The sequence below is a fragment of the Lissotriton helveticus genome, chromosome 4_1 (assembly GCF_964261635.1).
Source record: "Lissotriton helveticus chromosome 4_1, aLisHel1.1, whole genome shotgun sequence".
Classification (NCBI taxonomy): domain Eukaryota; kingdom Metazoa; phylum Chordata; class Amphibia; order Caudata; family Salamandridae; genus Lissotriton; species Lissotriton helveticus.
Window position 1 is genome coordinate 1,471,687,828 of NC_136063.1, and position 5,795 is coordinate 1,471,693,622.

General features: G+C 45.0%; 1 non-coding gene across 1 annotated transcript; it reads left to right on the forward strand.

Moving 5' to 3' along the window:
* The first annotated feature begins 3,281 nt into the window (after positions 1 to 3,281).
* On the forward strand, positions 3,282 to 3,414 carry LOC144829885 (small nucleolar RNA SNORA36 family). The gene has a single exon (XR_013610870.1). It is a non-coding gene; the product is annotated as a small nucleolar RNA SNORA36 family (small nucleolar RNA).
* Positions 3,415 to 5,795: the final 2,381 nt, after the last annotated feature.

The following is a 5,795-nucleotide window of genomic DNA, read 5'->3' on the forward strand; positions in this document are numbered from 1 at the left end:
GCTTAGGGCGAACAAAGCAAACACAAGGAGATGATGTACGGTGCGCTGAAACTTTTCAGACACTCAACCCAGTCACATATCTGCGTTGAATCCGTCATAGTTCTTTAGCTCACTTCGCCACCCCAGTCAGACCCAGCAATATGCACATTCCTTCAACAGTGCAGCACATCCTACACTTATGCCACAAACAGCAACTTATCATCAAAGTGTTTCAAGGGGCACTCTACACACGCAATGGCCTGCAAATAGCACCCCCACTAGAACAAATAAGGTCTCAAGTGCCCTCACACATCATGCCTCCTACGTGACTCATCACCATAAGCTAGCACAACCTACAACATCACCAAAAAATGGGAAGAAAGGAAGTGAAAACAACACACTAAAAACTTATCAGCCTTTATCCTTTATGCTTCACCTCATGGACACAAATCACAGGTACAAAGTGGTCCAAGAAAAACAACAGACAAATTGACCTCAAGAAAACACTTTGAAAATGAATAAACCTTATTACTACCTCCCTTTAGCCCAATAAAAAAGTGAGGGCAGATTGAAAATGTCAACTGTTTTGTGCCTGAATTTCTGTCCCAGTCAGTGGGCACTGGGAACAGACCAGTGCAGAAAGATGGTCATCGGAATGATGGTAGGGTGCTACAGCCCAAGAGTTGGATATAGTCTCTGATCTACTTTTACTGGGCCTACTTGAGACCCAAGGATTCAGCCTCTGTCTGTGCAATAGCATACAGAAAAAGCCCATGGGCCTGATGGAGTTCCCTGATAGGGGCCAAGGGATTTCTCTACATGTACGAAACAGTGATCTCATAGGCTACAGCTTATATTACCCTCTGTCAGAAATTGTGTAATTAATTTGGGAGAGGGTTACCCCTACCAACTTAATGAACACACCCCGATTAAAGAAAAATAAAGTTCTTAATCCCTGTTCAATTCTAGCAAATATAGGACAAACCGGAAAAAAATCATCCCAGAGATGAGTGTTAAGATCAAGCAGTATCAACACTTTTAAACTATAAAGCACAAAACGATAACATTCTCAAACCAATTTAGAGACTAGAAAAGAATGTAATGAACAACCGTACATCCAGATCAGATATGTGGAGCTGGATATACAACTTTTTATAGTTTCAAGGCAAAATGCACTTAGTAACACACCATTAAAAAACCAACAGTTTACCGTTGATTGGGGTGTAGGCGCAATTACAGACCGACGATGATGCAGCGGAGGTCAGCTACACCAAGCGGGTTGTCCTGGTTAAAGATGCTAACTTCGGACTGAGGGCCTTATATAGAATTTAGCAGACATGATACCTCATTTCAAACGTGGCAGATGTCCTGTCCCCTGTATTACAAGTGAATTATACCCTAAGGCAAACAAAATATCTGCCATGTTTTGACAGAGTATACAGTCTGCCAAACTGTAAATAAGGCCATTAGTCTCTGAAACTGAAAAAAATCAGATTGCTTAAGTGGGGCAAGGTCTAAGGATGAGGCCAGCGAGGGTCTCTCAAAGTCAGATACATCATCATCGCGCTCTCGCCGAGGCTGTTGAATATGGCACCAAATGTTCTAAGCAGGAAAAAGTGGATTTTATTGCCTTTGAGGTCGCTTCCCAGATAACTAGATTTGCTACCTCGCTCCTCTCAAAGGTTTGACCTTCAGACTTACTCAGGTTTTCAGTTCTTTAGCTAGGCAAGACAGGAAACTGCAGCAATGAGGTCCTGCTGAACTTCTTTTCAGAACAGCAAAAATGTCCAATTGGGACAAACACGGTTCTCATGAATACCCTGGGTACGACCTCTGTGCAAAAGTTTCAGCCTCTTGTCTCAAACATTCAGTGGTGGATGAAATGACTAAGCCCCATGTTTCTCCGGCTGCAGAAAATGTTCTTTATGGTCATTACTACAGCTCCAGATCCTCAGAGCAGGCTTTTAGCACGAGATCTTACTCTTACAGGGTCTAATGCAGGATCTGGTCCTATGTGGTCCGTTAAGCCCACTTGGAGTCAAGAGTGCTTCTGTTTTCATGTCCATTCAGCAGACAAACAGTAGGCTTCCAGTGGAGAAGCATGTTCCTTTTAAAGAGCTGTGCATTGCCCACTGTATCCTAAATGCTCAATCTCCTGAAATCCTAGCAGACCTATTCACACCTTATACTCCCACCCGTCTCCTGCACTCTTTCAGCCAGCATTTGGCGGCCATCCCACGGGTTAGAGAGCGAAGCCGGAGGACGCTCTTTCTGAGCTTTAGCTCCCAAACTCTGGAACTTCCTTCCAGTGAACATCAGAAGCAATCAAAACCATGCTGCTTTCTGCAAGGCAATAAAAACTCATCTTTCTCTAAATAGCAGTTGCGGTGTTCTTTTTTTTTTTGTTTAAGAAGTTTTTATTAAGTTTTCAAATACATAAGAAAAGAGATAAAATGAAAACAATAAAATGGGTAAGGGGTAGAAGCCATAATAAAACATACATAATATTATTAAAATAAACAATCAGGCAAATAACATGTGATAAAATAGTAATATTATAATTAAAGAGAGAGAGAAAGGAAAGTAGAAAAGAGAAAGATAGAAAGAAGAAAAGGGAGACAGAGAAAAGAAATGAGAGGAGGAACCAAAATGGAGTAGAAAAATATTATAGAAAGGGAGAGAAAAAGAAATAAAGCATAGGAGAGTGTGAAGAAAGATATGTAGTGAAAGGAAGCCAAAGAAGATCAGATTTAATTTTTTGAGAAAGAGAGTAGGAGGAAACGGAAGCATTCCTGTGTTCATCAAAAATAAAATTCCACCAAGTTAGTAAAGAAATTTTAGAGTTATCTTTCCAGGATGATAGAATAACTTTAAAACCTAACGCAATATAAAGATCAAATAATCTAGGAACAGAAGAGACAACATCCACATCAGGTGATAGGGAACCTAGAAAAACATTCTGTAGAGTTAAAGTAGCATTGAATTTAAATACTAACATGCAAATATTCCAAACTGATTTCCAAAAGGAGAACACATTAGAACACTCATAAAGTTGACGTTTTAACGTGCCCGTTTCAATGGAACATGACCAACATAATGGAGAAGAAGCTGAAGAAAATTTACAAATACTAACAGGAGTAATAATCGCTCTATGATAAATAAAATACAAAGGGCCAGATGTAGGTAGCCAAATACCGGTCGGTAACGGCCGAAAATTGGTGTTTTCGGCCGTTACCGACCGGTATTCGGAAAAGGAGATGTAGGTCGCCGAAAACCGGTAAAAATACCGCATCGGTAGATTACCGGCTCGGTAAAGAAACCGAGTCGGTAAAAGTACCGACTCGGTAAAATTACCGAGTCGGAACAAATACCGAGTCGGTAAAAGTTCCGACTCGGTAAAATTACCGAGTCGGAACAAATACCGACTCGGTAAAAGTTCAGACTCGGTAAAATTACCGAGTCGGAATATACGAAATGGAAAATACCATGCCATCGAGATGTAGGAGAGCCTTAAAATACCGAATTGTTCCAAAATTCGGTAATTAAGAGTCGGTAATTAACATGGATTGCAAGCAGGTGGTAATCAGGTGCAGCCTATAAAAAAGGACCCCAAAATGCAACACAGGAAACAGAATGGCGGCATTTTACGTCATAGCAAGACGGCTAAGGCTACAGGCAGCAGGTGAGAGGGAATGGAGAAGGGAGGAACAGGTATATAGGCTAAGGATTACACTCATCCAATTGACAGAGCCAGAGATACTGCAGAGATACAGACTGCACCCTGAAACCATCATGGACCTGATCAGGGACCTGCATCCACTCCTGGACCACCCAAGACCAAGGGCCCATGCCATCCCACCCCATGTCCAGGTGCTCTGTAGCATACACCTCCTAGCATCCGGGAGCTACCAGAGTATAGTTGCAGCGGCAGGTGGGGTGTCCCAGAGCAGCCTGTCGCGTTTTTTCCAAAAGTTCCTGGATGCCATGATGCAAAGAATGGATCAGTACATCCACTTCCCAGACACTGATGCGGACTTGCTCAGGACCAAGACTGACTTTTACCTCATGGCAAACTTCCCACACGTGATTGGCTGCATTGATGGGACCCACATCCCCATTTGCCCCCCTGCTGCCACAGAGCACATATACAGGAACAGGAAGTCAACACACACGATTAATGTTCAAGCAATCTGTGATGCCAAGTTCTTCATCACAGACATAGTGGCCAGATACCCAGGAAGTACCCACAATTCATTTATCTTCCAGAACAGTGGGATCTATACCCGCCTGACAGCGGGTGAATTCAGGGAAGGATACCTGCTAGGTAAAGAAATGGGTGACACTCCCTTGATAGATGAAGCAGACGTATGTCAATGTGTGCATCTGAGTAATGTATATTTTGTCTTCCACTTTAGGGGATAGTGCATATGCACTCCGTTCCTTCGTCCTGACACCCTACCTCAACCCAACAACCCCCAGCCAGAGACGTTACAATGTGGCACATAAATCCACCCGCAACATCATTGAGCGCACCTTTGGCCTCTTGAAGAGCCGGTTCCGCTGCCTCCACAAAAGTGGGGGGGCACGCCAGTACTCACCTGTAACGTGCTGTAAGATTATTGCAACGTGTGCGATGTTGCACAACCTCGCTACTAAGAGGGGCACAGAGGTGGAATTGGAGGACTATGAAGACCATGATGATGAGCAGGCACTACCAGCAGCCAACCCAGTAGGAGGACCAACACCCACAGACGGTAGACAGAGACGGGCAGAAATCACACACAACTACTTCTGAGTAAGTATAGAGACAAAGCACGTATTGTATTTCAAAGCACGTAGTTTAATTTAGCACTACGTCGAAATGACATGAGACACACAATACACATACTAGTGTGCCCAGCACTACTGTGTGGACGGGGGTTACGTCACCCTCACATGTCCATGAGCAAAAGTCTGACTCACTGCTTGCGTCCAAGAACACCCAGGTGTGCTGCCTGATGTTGATTAGGTTCAGAGTCTGCTGTGCCTGCGCCGGCACTCTGGCGTCTGCTGCTCCTCCTTACTTCAGGGGCTGGGGTGCTGCTCCTGCTACTAGGGGTATCTGTGTCCCCAACTGCATCTAGTCCTGTGGTGGCTGACTGGTTAGTCAGCAGCACTTCAAGTGCTGTAGTGACTCTCCCCATCCCCCGGGATAGATCAGTACAGCAGTGCACCAGGCCCTCCTGCATTGCAACTGAACGGCGACACATGAGTGAAGTCGCAGTTGCTAGTTGGCGCATTCCCCTTGTCTCATGATGTGTGCGATGGCTCTCCCTGCGCCTTTGTGCACGGTCCTCTCTCAGTTCCTCACACAGTGTCGCCACAGACTGAGACATTTCCCTGACTCCCTCTGCCATTTCCCTCATGCTGTCTGCAATTGATGTGATTCCATTGTTAAAGTTTGTGAATTTGCTGTTCATAATTCGCATCTGCCTGTGTACTGCACTTATCCCTCTTGCCTGCAGGCGCTGGACCTTCACCATTGTGGTCTCGAGGCCTTGGAACACACTCTCATCACGGCCACTGCCGCATGACTCCCGGACCCTGCGTCGTCTTGTTCCTTCTGATGGCCTGACAGGAGTGGATGTGTGCCCTGGTGCATTCCCTGCCATAGACTGCATTGCCTCATCATCTTCCCCTTCCTCATCCGAGGATGTTTGTAGGATCCTATGAGGGGGTCCCTCATGCCTCACTGGCCTGAGGATTTCTGACACCTCGGAGTCAGCTGGTGTGTGTGACTGTATTTCCGCAGGTAGTGGTGAGCCTATGAGCACAGG